The 12,169-nt window shown below is 40.2% G+C and overlaps 1 long non-coding RNA gene across 1 annotated transcript in view; it reads left to right on the top strand.

Moving 5' to 3' along the window:
* The first annotated feature begins 3,609 nt into the window (after positions 1 to 3,609).
* The window catches only part of LOC134174433 (uncharacterized), a 30,000-nt gene continuing 21,440 nt past the window's right edge, over positions 3,610 to 12,169 (top strand). The window contains exon 1 of the long non-coding RNA XR_009968643.1: positions 3,610 to 4,995. This is a non-coding gene — a long non-coding RNA (uncharacterized LOC134174433). The remainder of the gene's footprint in view (positions 4,996 to 12,169) is intronic.

The raw sequence follows: 12,169 nt of genomic DNA, 5'->3' as shown, positions 1-12,169 counted from the left end.
TAAATGCTACTTATGTAAACTAGATTTCTATGGGAGTCCCCCAGCGTTCCCTGTTCCCACAGCCTAAGACAGTGTTTGAAATATGCATGTTGCTCCCCATCATCCACTTTCCATTCTTTCAAAAACTCCTCCTGTTATAACTTGGCCTTGCATGTGTCTTGGTATGAGTTTTGTTACTTTGAACTAATTTGGAGCTTCGTTTCTACAGCACTTGTGATCAAGAGGGTCCTATCTCCAGAATTTGGAGCTGCATCCCCCTAAAAGGGGTGATTGTTTTGACTGTTCTCAGTGATGATAATGGACAGTGTTTCTGACTGAGCTGAATTTGATATTTCACTCGCTTATATATAAGGAGTTTTTTTATTAGTAGCTCTAATACAGTCCATTAATGTAGCAGGCTTGGAAGCCCTGCAGTGGAAGGGCATCCAGGTAGATTAAGTTTGTGTAGCCTAATTTACTTTTTTAAAGCATGTAATACATATCAAGATGTCAATGGCCCTGCAGCAGGTTATTCTGAGTAAATGTTATCAATGGCAGGAGTATCTCCTGCCATTAGGAGTATCTCCTATCTTTTTGCCCAGGGAGGTTGTGAATGCTCCATCCCTGGCAGTGTTCAAGACCAGGTTGGAGGAGGCCTTGGGTAATATGGTTTAGTGTGAGGTGTCCCTTCCCATGGCAGGGGGGTTGGAACTTGATGATCTTAAGGTCCTTTCCAACCCTAACTATTCTATGATTCTATGATTCTATGATCTCGGAGTGCTTCTAGCACTGATAAACAACTGATGGCTTTGAAGACAAAGGTCTTCAGGTAGAATCTGAAGCATACAGGACAAAGGGAGACCTTTGCATTTGATAAATGTGAATTACCTTATTCTGATTTTATGTAATGATCTAGTGAGGGGTAAAGGCTTAGACAAAAAAGCAGGTAATCTAGCTCTTTCCATTCTTCTCTGTTTATGCTTCTGTAATGCATACTTTTTACCACCAACTAGCATAGGAACATTTCAGGGGACTCCTTGTTAAAGTGTTGGCATGGCATCAGAGGCATGTCCCTCCTCCTCTCCTCAGGTTGTGCAATAAAGGTTTTGAAAGTACAGCAGAGGAGGAGTTCCCAATGGCAATGTCTTCACAACACTCTAGCAGCCAACCTAGTTTGTTTTGGTGCCATGGTCTGTATTAGGTTCTTCTGCAGACCCCTTCAGGGCAGTTTTCTGCCACAGTCAGCAAAGCTTTGGAGGGTGATTGCTTGAAACCCCATCTTGAGGCTTTGCTTTTATTTTCATGGGGCAACCACATCAAATGGTAAATGTACTTACATGGTTCTTTCAGATCCAGGGTAGATTTGTGGGTGCCAGACTGACATATACAGTAAGAACTATGTGTTTTGGCTTGGGAAGAATCAAAACAAAACTAAACTGCAAGAACAAGTTAGGCACCTTTCCAAGGGAGTCCAAAATCATGACTGGCGCCTACTGTATCTCACTGGCCTTGCATCACCAATGGCAGGACACAGCACAAGTCACTGTGTGTTGTGCTGAGGGCTGCAATGAAGATTTCACCTTGTGGAGTAAAACTAAAATGCTTATTTTAGTATCTTTCAATATTAAAAGCCCTTATGGGAACATAGCAGGGATCTTGTGATTTGAAAAGTCAACCAGGTTGTCAGGTATTCCTGAAATCTGGAAAAGAAATTTTTCATTTGCTTCCTTCCGGATGAATGTTCTCTGACTGTTTAACTTCTGCTGGTGGGTTGGCCTTTGTGGTTTTTCATCTTTTGTTCTGCTGTTTTAAATGAAAGCAAAATACTGATGTAACCTTATCAACAGTTGTAAGGCTTGATTATTTTTAAGATTTTAAAGGAAACGTTCAAACAGAGTGTAGACATGAAGGTGTAGTGGAGCTGTGGTAGAGCAGAACTGGAGCAGAGCTGAATCTTTGAGGCACTGACAGGCTTTAAACAGGGAACCCATGTGGAGCTGGAGCTTTGCCACATGCAGTATGAGTGGCAGTGTTTTAAAACAGATTGTCCTTACCAAAGGAGTGAACAGATAAATTCTAACTACAAATGGAATAAAGCTGTAGGAAAATAAATTGCCTATGTCTACTTAACACCTGCACTTGAGTATTTCAGAAGCAAATCAGAAATCTGGTCACTTGTAAGAAACCCTACTTTTTTGCCTTTTAATGATCTCATTCATTAGCTCAGATACTTGGATTAAGGAATTAAAGATTTTGATGGATTCCTCTTTGTTTTAGTGAGCAAACCAGTAGATCACACTGAGTAGGAAAACAACAGCAATACGTACTCTCAAATTAATTCCTGTTTGAAATTCTTACTATTTCCTGAATGAAACTGGGAAGGGGTATTTTCTGCAAGAAAATTGCTTCCCATGGGAAAAGTCATTCTACAAAGAGCCACTTTCTCTGTCTTAAAGATGCTGTGAGCTCTGCTGTATTTTGATGTTAGAGTAAGTGACAATGTTGTTCAGTTCATGCCATATCTATCTTATTCTATTGTAGTAAAAAATATCCCAAAGCTTCTTTAGACTGTTAATAAAAAGCATAGACACAGTATCTATGGTCCTTTATAAAGAAGTTAAGGCTTCATACTAAATAAGGGTGAAAAATGTCTTAAGCTGAAGGCCACATCTTGTTCCCACACTTTTGTAAGCAGCATAAATGCAATTAGAAAACTAGACTAACATGCAACAAAAGACAAATGTTCTATGATTATCTACAGAAGAAATGGGCATAAACAAAAGGAGGCAGTGCCAGTACCTGGAATGCATCTCTTTCCTCTGGCCACATTTGTTTTGTTGTTTTCATCTGACTGATGCTTTGATAAGAGATGGTTATAATAAGACCTCATGCTGACTTCAGAGGGAGCTGCCACAGTCCATGTCCTTGGCTGATCTCTTGTTGCCCCAGCTGGTCTGTGACCTGCACAGTTTGACTGTTTAATTTTTTGCAGAGCAAGCCCAGCTATGGCATTGAGACTCGGGCTGTGGACAGACTTCGCTGTGTGTCAGCTTAAGCATCAGTGTTGCCTAGATATAAAAACAAGAAAAGGTGGAATAAAGTGAAACTGGATTATTCTTTCTTCCTTCTAGGCTGGCATTACTTGCTTTCTGTGATACCAGAGTCAGCTTTATACTTCGCATGGGCAAGGCTGTGCTTCAATTTATTTTTCTTTTTTGGCATTATCATATCCTTAGTCACAGCATCTTAAGGTGCTGCTATGCATCCCAGTTAGGTATAATTTAACACTAAGATTTTTAGCTAAACTTAACATCGCTAGAGGCTTTAGAGTCTGAAGGCTTTTTTACTTACTTAATTAAAAAGTTGTGCTGCCAGTCAGGCAGTGTTTTCCCAGGCTGTCTGCTGCTGGTGCAAAGCAGCACACTCAGTTTGCACATAGCATAGGGTAATGCCTTACTGAAGGAATTGCACAACTCAGTGGGAGAGGCGGAGGAGCACCTTGATTATTAGTCATCTGTGTAGTGGGAACTATTTGAAATCTTGGCTGCTAGCCCAAGGAACCAAATAAAAAAAACCTATAATAATTTAAAAATCACACCCCCTGCCCACCCACCCCCCCCAAACCTACCACTCCCACACAGAGAAACCCACTTGTTACATTGCTGAGAGTAGACAGGGTGAGAGTGTTTTGATGATTCTATCACAAATGGGGAACAGAATTAACTGCATTTCAAGCCCAGTTGTGTGTGTTAGTCTGAGCGCAGAAGTCAACACACTTCAGATTCCTGGAAAATATTCAAGGATTTATATTCTGTGCAAAGGGTTTAAAAAGCAATCTGCTGCTGGTTAAAAGCAGCTTGTCCCAGTTCCCTCTGCAGCCAGCAGTCTGGAGCAGTTGAAGCCAAGCCAGTATTCCTGTGAGGGGGAAAAGAGGGAGAAATTGAAGTAACAGAAATGCATGTGCAGGGTTATGTCACATGAGACCAGTGAGAAACATTTATGAATAAGGGATCAATGCAGAGTGTTGATCATGAAGAAATATTGATGCATAGTCCCTCAGTGCAGAAGGTGTTACCTTACAGATACACAGAGTCCAGTCCTGAAATAGTACAGGAGGGATGGAAAATAGCTCCCACAATGTGTTCTGATACTTGAACCGTAAGCACAGCCTCCTGTCAGCAGAAATCTTTCTGGAAAAGAGCAGCTTCTTCAAAATGTGCATAAAATGTAGAGTAAAAGAAGGAATGGAAAATAGTGGGAAAAGTACATAGTAACACACAAGCAGTTGGCCTGTTTTATATGACAGTGTAGTAGACAGTGTACTAGAGGTGGGTAAATGTTGTTTAATTTTATGACAGTCCATGGTCAGTCTGAAGTTGTGCATTTCTCCGTAGGTCTTCACTTGGTCACTTATTTGTCTCTCCTCTTAAAAGAGATAGAGGGCATGTCTGTGGAAAGTCAATTGTAATTTTCATGGAAAAAAAACCCAAACATTTGGACTCAAAACTTTCTGCTGCAGTGCCAGAGAAACAAGGGAACAATTTCATTAGCATTTATGGAAAACATGAGCAAGTGCAGTGCAAGAAGTGTACCCAAGCTCTTGTTTTTTTATCTTGCACCGTAAAAAACACTGGCAAGAGATATTGTGGGGGGTGATGAGGTGGAGAGGAGTCCTCTATGTATGACATTTCAGAAATCTTCCTATGAGTGAAGTTATCTGCATTTAAAAAGCAAGCAAACCTATCTAGAAATGTATGCTATAAATGAGATCTTCCTAAATCACAGATAGATCACATGTGTTTGTTAATGATGAAAATTAATCCAGTAAAGCTGACTAATCTAGTAGAGTGCTTTCCCAACGTGGTGTGCCCTCATTTGCCTTTTTGAGTAACTTGTGGAGGAGCAACAGGAAGATCTTCTGAACATTAGATGACTCGACAATGGACTAGAACAGAAAAATAACTTCAGGGGGTTTTATTCTTTGCGCATTGCATCACTTCTGGACAGTATGCCTAGGTAAGTTTGTGAATTTTCACAACTCTTCCATTCTAAGCTTTATAGTTAGTAAAGTTCTTCTAACATGATTCTGTTCAAGCTTTGCAGCTTAAAATGCAAGTAATTCATTGCTTTTAAGAGCACAATAATAACGTGCTTCTGCCTTCATGCGTACTTAAGGAAGTAATAGCAAAGTAAGGCTGAGGTTTTGAACTTGGATTCTTGTTTCTGTTTATTGTTGAAAGTTGACCAGCAATGGAATAGTTGAAGTTCATTATGCTGATGTATTGAGAAACTCTTGTTTTTGAAACTAGGGCCTGAGTAGTTCTCAAATTTCATCATCACTTTCCAAGAGAAAGTAGTGGCAGAGAGTTGTCCGGAAAATTACTGGTGTAATTGTTCAACCTGAATGCATTCAAGTTCCAACAGTGCTGGTACTTCTGGGTCTCAATCCATGTTTCTGTCTTATGGCAATGCTGTGACCTGTGCTGGGTACTCTGAGAGCACTCAGTATGGGCTAGTTGAGATCACTAACAGATTTTAATAAGTAAATGTGAAACCCAGTGCTCAGTGTTCAAATGATCTAGGAGATAAAGGAAAGTAAAAGGTAAATTAGCAGTAACTAATATCCGTTGCACAGCAGCCTTGGAAAATAGAACTAGATTTTGGATGAACGGGTTGATTCCCTCCCCCCACCCTGGGGAAGCAGGGGGGGTTACTTTGCTCTGCTTACATCTCAGAAGAACTACATCTATAGCTAATCAAAAGAAGCAGATGTCTGGTGTTACAGTATGAAGTCTTTTTTTGCAGTTCATTCAGTGCTATGCTTGAAATGGGATTTGCATGTGCTGGGAAAGAGAAAATGTGGGAACCACAGTCTATCTTTACAGTCTTAGTTCCACTTTTGCATCTTTACAATCCTGTATAATGGGGCTGAGCAAAAAAGCCTCAAGCTAAAAGGTTGTGTTCCGCTGCTGTGTGGGTGTGGAAGGACCTGGACTGCCAAGGAAAGCATCTAGGATTTAGTAATGGCGGTTTACAGGGGATCACTGGCAGAGCAGAGATGGTCCCAATTACATTCACGCAGTCAGGATTGTTTTGCAATCAAATAATTGCCTGAGCCTTCTGATTTAGGCTAGAAGAATCTGGCTGGAATTCATGAAAAGTCAGAAAATGTCCCTGTTGCCTTGCAAGCCCTTGGGAAGATTTTGCTTAAAGATGTGTGTAATTGGAAGTGTGCCACTTGATGAAAGACTACCTGAAATGGAACAGGGAGCCTCCTGTAGATGTGCTATCCAGAAGTCTGCTTACCAGACATACCCATTACTACAGAGTTCTGACAAGTCTGCCTGCTATACAGACTAACGAAAGAAGTTTGTCTTTTAAAAGTACCTCATGTTTAGACAACCCTGATTTTCCTGCATAAATAAAAAGATTGAAGCTTATAATACTCTCCATGGGAAATGTCACCAGAATTGCCGCAATTGCTACCAGAGCATTTAAATGTTTTTATCTGATTTGAAGAGGAAATTTAAATATAAATAATACTGTATTCTTTGGTAGAAAGAATCTGTGATGGAATTAATGTTTCAAAATAAATCCAGTTGCTCACAGTAATCACCCAGGTAGTATATTGCCTGTGCAAATGCAGTTCAGGGCCAGCAGCAACATATTACTTCTGTCTTTCCCCTCTATGCTCTTTTGTTAATAAAACCAAAACAAACAAAACAAAACCTAACTAATTCTAACTTTGACAGACTGCTTCCAGGTCTTTTTAGCTTTAAACATTCACAAATGCATTTTTGACACAGCACTTACATTTAGGAGCTTAAAGAAAGGGGTGCTTTTTGTTCTCATCAGAATAGTGAATTACTTTTCCGTTTCTGTATTTCTTTCAGGTTTTATAGTTGAAGTAGAATTTTGCTATTTGATTAATGGAATCAAGGCTGCATAGTATTCTTAATCAAGGCTACTTAGTATTCAGTAACTTCTTCCAGCTGATGTGTGCTTTAGTGATCTGGTTAGTGGTGACTTTTTTCTCTACCAGATTTCTTTGCCACTGGCTCTCTATTGCTGTTGTTGAGGAAGAAAAAAAAATAAGGCAGTGGTTTGGATACCAAGGTCCTCAGAGAATAGCAAATGGAGGATTGCAGGAGTGTCCAAATAGGAACTGAAGGTGGAGGCCAGTAGAAAAAGCTTCAAAAGCAACCAAATTAGTAATTGAGAGCACACTAAACCCTTAAATAAATCACTGTTGGCTTGGTACCTAAGTGGGACCTTGAAGTGCAATTTTTAAGATGTAATGATTTAAACATATATGTATCAATCATTGTGATTTTGTCATCAAAATAAATAAGACATTCATAACCTGCATGTCATAAAGGAAAAGTCAACCTATTGCCAGTGAAAACTAATTGCAGTGCAGTGAGATAAAGCCCCTGAATTCAGCACTCCCTCTCATTAAGATGAATTAGTTGTGATCAAAACCATCAGAGAACAATGTGCACAGGCTCACAGGTCTCCAGGGCATGCGAGAAGATTAGTGGCATATATTAAGTATAATTTTCATTGAGCAAGAAAGAATGTCCTTTTCTTTATCAGAACAGTGATCCACCTCTTAATATGATCTCTCTTCATGGACTGTTAAAGAGTTTCTTCCATCAGTCCTGTTCCACCTCCCCTAAAGAAATGATGAGTCTTGTTCCTGTCTGTCTTCTAGCATGTATTTCTCATATTACAGCCAGTAGCTAGATCACATTTTGCCAATATAACTTTAAAATCCATCCAGTATTGTGCATCCAGTGCTTTTGGACTATCAAAGGTAGAACCTGGTATGTACCAACAAGAAACCAGTTATTTTCTTAGTATGTAACGATTTTTTAAATGGTTATAAGATAATAGATCAAATTATTGCTTATTCTTCCTGTCTCTTGCTCATTCAGTATAAAACTACTGTATTGAACCTGTTCATCCAGATAGTTAAGGGAATAGAAATTACAACTATTTTAAAACTGCTAAATAGCTTTAGATGTACTCTTCTACTAACTGATGCAGCTGGTACCAAAGATACATGTTCTTCTGCAATCTACATATACATGCTTATGAAACCAAATTTTCATCATCAAATGGAAGCACAGTGAAATCCTAGTCAAAGTTTGTCTGATACAGGCCGAAGACCTGTGTAATAACCTTCCATAGGGTTAGTCTAAGGGCCCAAATGTTCAAAGCTCCAGTGATGGCTGTGCTCTGCTGGAACTAAGGAACTGCCTGCTGTTGTGGGGAGTGCTAAGAGAAGGAGGGGAAGTGACTATTCCAAGAACAGACTTAACCTGTGAATAGGGGAAAAGCAATGTGTTGCTGTAGCTTTCAGTGGCAGATCCAAAATTATTTCTGTTGCTTTCAAATAGAAGCTTTTTTTTAGATGCTAATTAAACATAGCAGAACTGTCCCCAACATCTAATAAAGGTTGATAATGCTATTTTAGGTGACTGGAATATACTATCTTCTGTTCATTCAATATAAGATATATAGTAAGGAATGGGGTAGTACAGGGTAATGCACCTAAAAGATAGTAGGGAATAATACACTTAAATATTGTGTCTGCGTACTGTTGAATTCTAAGTTGCTTTATTTGCTTTTCTAATTTTAATTTGTTCAGGTAGTTCTTGACCTAGCTACTGTTATCTTTGTTTACTGCAACAATCTCTTATTATGCAATCATCAGAAATGGCTTTTAGATGAATGAAGTGGGGGCTTTTTGGAATTCTAGAATCATAGAATAGTTAGGGTTGGAAAGGACCTTAAGATCATCTACTTCCAAACCCCCTGCCATGGGCAGGGACACCTCACACTAAACCATCTCACCAAAGGCTCTGTCCAACCTGGCCGTGAACACCACCAGGGATGGAGCATTCACAATTTCCCTGGGCAGCCCATTCCAGTGCCTCACCACCCTTACAGTAAAGAACTTCTTCCTTATATCCAATCTAAACTTCCCCTGTTTAAGTTTTAACCCATTACCCCTTGTCCTGTCACTACAGTCTCTAATGAAGAGTCCATCCCCAGCATCCCTATAAGCCCCCTTCAGATACTGGAAGGCTGCTATGAGGTGTCCATGCAGCCTTCTCTTCTCCAGGCTGAACAGCCCCAACTTTCTCAGCCTATCTTCATACAGGAGGTGCTCCAGTCCCCTGATCATCCTTGTGGCCCTTCTCTGGACTTGTTCCAACAGTTCCCTGTCCTTTTTATGTTGAGGAAACCAGAACTGTACCCAATCCAAGTGACATCTCACGAGAGCAGAGTAGAGGGGCAGGAGCATATCCTTTGACCTGCTGGTCACGCTCCTTTTGATGCAGCCCAGGATATGGTTGGCTTTCTGGGCTGCAAGTGCACACTGAAACTGGCTCATATTCATCTTCTCATCGACCAACACCCCCAAGTCCTTCTCCTCAGGACTGCATTGAATTTCTTCTCTGCCCAACCTGTAACTGTGCCTGGGGTTGCTCTGACCCAGGTGTAGGACCTTGCACTTGGCATGGAATTTGAAATTACCAAAAAGCTATAAATATTTCATGAAAGGAAAACAAGGTTCAGCTAGCGTTGTTAAGGATCCAAGCCACCATAGCACTAAAAAATACATAGCTGTATACGTTCTTGTAAGACAGCACCAGAAATTTTCAGTTTGTAGGAAGCTTTTTGCTTGCCAGTAGTGGATGTAGAACTGCAGTGTGCAAATAAAATAGGGTGGAATGAGGCATGATGACTGAAGTGGTCTTTGACTTGCTGGATGGGGGGTACTTTTTCACCAGTCTTTTAGTTGAATGAAGCACATTCATGTTTATGAGATAAAAGATATGGATGGGAATTGCCTCTGGCCCAGCCTCCTCTGTGGAGCACAGCTATTGCTGTCATTAGATCACAGCAGCCACCACAGTTTTGAAAACTCCAAAGATGGAGATGTTTCTTTTCTCCCTCCAGAGAAGAAAAGATGGCCCTCCCTGAGCAGGGACTCCAGGAGTCCCTTCTAACCATTCCAAAACTGTGCACACCTTAATTGAAGGCTATTTCTCTTCAATGTTAGGGAGGAAACACACCTTGACAACTGGGTGTATCATCTGTATGATTAATGTTGTATAGACCTCTCTGAGGATATAATGACATACTGAAATTTGTTCAGTTAAAGGGTAGGTATAGATAGTAGCATTGCTTATGTGATGTGTCATGGATGAGCCTTGACGAATGTTATAAATCTTGAAGAGCACTTAAGCTAAAAGAATGTACAAAGACTGTACAAAGTCAGAAAATCACCTAGGCAAAGGTTAATGTCATCCAAGCTGGGAACAAAAGTGAGGGGGAAGAAATAGATATTGCATGAAGTGAAGAGAATGGTAGCTTCAGCAGAGCTAACGCTCTACTTCCACAATCGTACAAGGTTATTTCTGAAAGTCAAAAGTCAGGATTTGGTACAACTAGGTTACATCTGCTCCCATATCTACTCATGGGACATGACTTAGAGAAGTCTTGAGACAGCTGTAGAATTGAGTTGTTTCAAATATGTTCTATGTCTTACTTGTTGTTTTGGTTTTGATAACTTTATTTCCTATTTAGTAATCAGGAATGTAACCCTCTGCTTTGCTAGTTTGCTTATTTGTCTCTTTGGGTTTGCCTAGTGTTAATGATAGCCTCACACAATTGTGCCAAGTATAAAGCATCTTCTCTTTTTCCCAAAATAGCTGTGTTTATTGTAGTGTAAGAGAACCTGAAATCCAGAAAAAGTTCAGGAAGTTAATTCAGGGTGGCTTTCCCACCGAGCTGCAGAGTTTGATTTGATGGCTAATGCAACCAAGGGTTGGATATGAGACAGAAATACCAGCCAGTAAACATTATCTGACAAGGACCAGGCAGAAAACAGTTCCCCTGACTACCACTAAATATATTTCATACAGCCCAATTTCTGCTATGTTGTGTAAACCCCAGGACTAGCAAAGGTGTGCAGAATGGGAGGAGGTGTTTCACATTTCCAGAGACATTTCAGGAGATGATGGCAATACCTTTGCCTGATCTTCTAAAACACTGTAGGTGAATTTACTCCATTTAAGACTAAACAAATAAGAATTGTCAGGAAAAGCCTTTTGGAAGGTCTGGAGCATTGGGTAGTGCTGGATGATTCCATCACTGAGTGAGCCAACTCAGGAACTAATCCTGTTCTTCCATCAGAACTCTATGTATGTGGACAAGTGTTTATACCCCATACAGTGTACTTCCATATAGTGTCTATCAATGACACCTCAAGGCAAGATTAAACAGGAGCAGGCTGCTCCAGGCAAAGAGGATTGTGAAAGAGGGTTGTTTTCATCTTCCTTCTCTTCCTTTCTTCCTTATTAAGTGTTTTTTTGCTTATCCTCCAATTTCAAGACATGTCTCAGTGGATAAAGCCTGTTGTGGGAAATAAACAACGTGCTTACTGTTTGCCTGCAGTTGTGCATTCAGTCATGCTTATCACAGCAGTGTAAGCACCCAGTTTCTTTTTTTCCTTATTAGACTGAATGTATAGGTTCAAAATTAACCATAGGCACTCTGCAAGGATGCAAATCTCTGCCATGTGTTTGGTCTGTAGGAGGGATGGGTATCCCTATGGAAGGAGCCAATGTAGATAAGATTGCACTGAGTTTCAAAGCATAGAGGAAGGACTTGAGAGGCTGAGATGTAGTTAGAAACAACAAATCTTAATTTTTCTTTTTCTGAAGCCCAATCCGTCTATAAGAAGAACAAAATATATCAAGACATATAGGAAACTATTCACAGCTTTATGGATTCTTCATATTGTTTCTTGCAAGCAAACCTGGTGATAAAATTGACAAACTTCTCAATGTAAGAGAAAAGCCCATGGGCTACAGATTGAAATTGTGAAAGGCAGCTTGTCAAAATGACAATGGGGGAAAAGCCAAACTCGATATGTTGTAATATTGTTAAGCCATAGCATTTTATGTATATCACTGTTGATAATGCAAATTAAGGTTTCTGCTTGTCCTGGTATCAGCTGGGATAGATCTGAGAGAGTGAGTGAGTGGCTTTGTGTTACGCAGTTTCTGCGGGGGTTAAACCACGACATTGCTCTTTCCTCTTAAGAAGAAATATAACCCATTGAACTGAAAGGGAGCACCTGGGTCAGGTCAGCCTTGCAGTTCCAGGTTCC

This window comes from Pezoporus occidentalis, unplaced genomic scaffold, assembly GCF_034315485.1.
Source record: "Pezoporus occidentalis ecotype Australia unplaced genomic scaffold, CSIRO_AGI_Poc_V1 ctg60, whole genome shotgun sequence".
Classification (NCBI taxonomy): Eukaryota; Metazoa; Chordata; class Aves; order Psittaciformes; family Psittacidae; genus Pezoporus; species Pezoporus occidentalis.
This window is presented reverse-complemented; position numbering and strand designations above follow the sequence as displayed.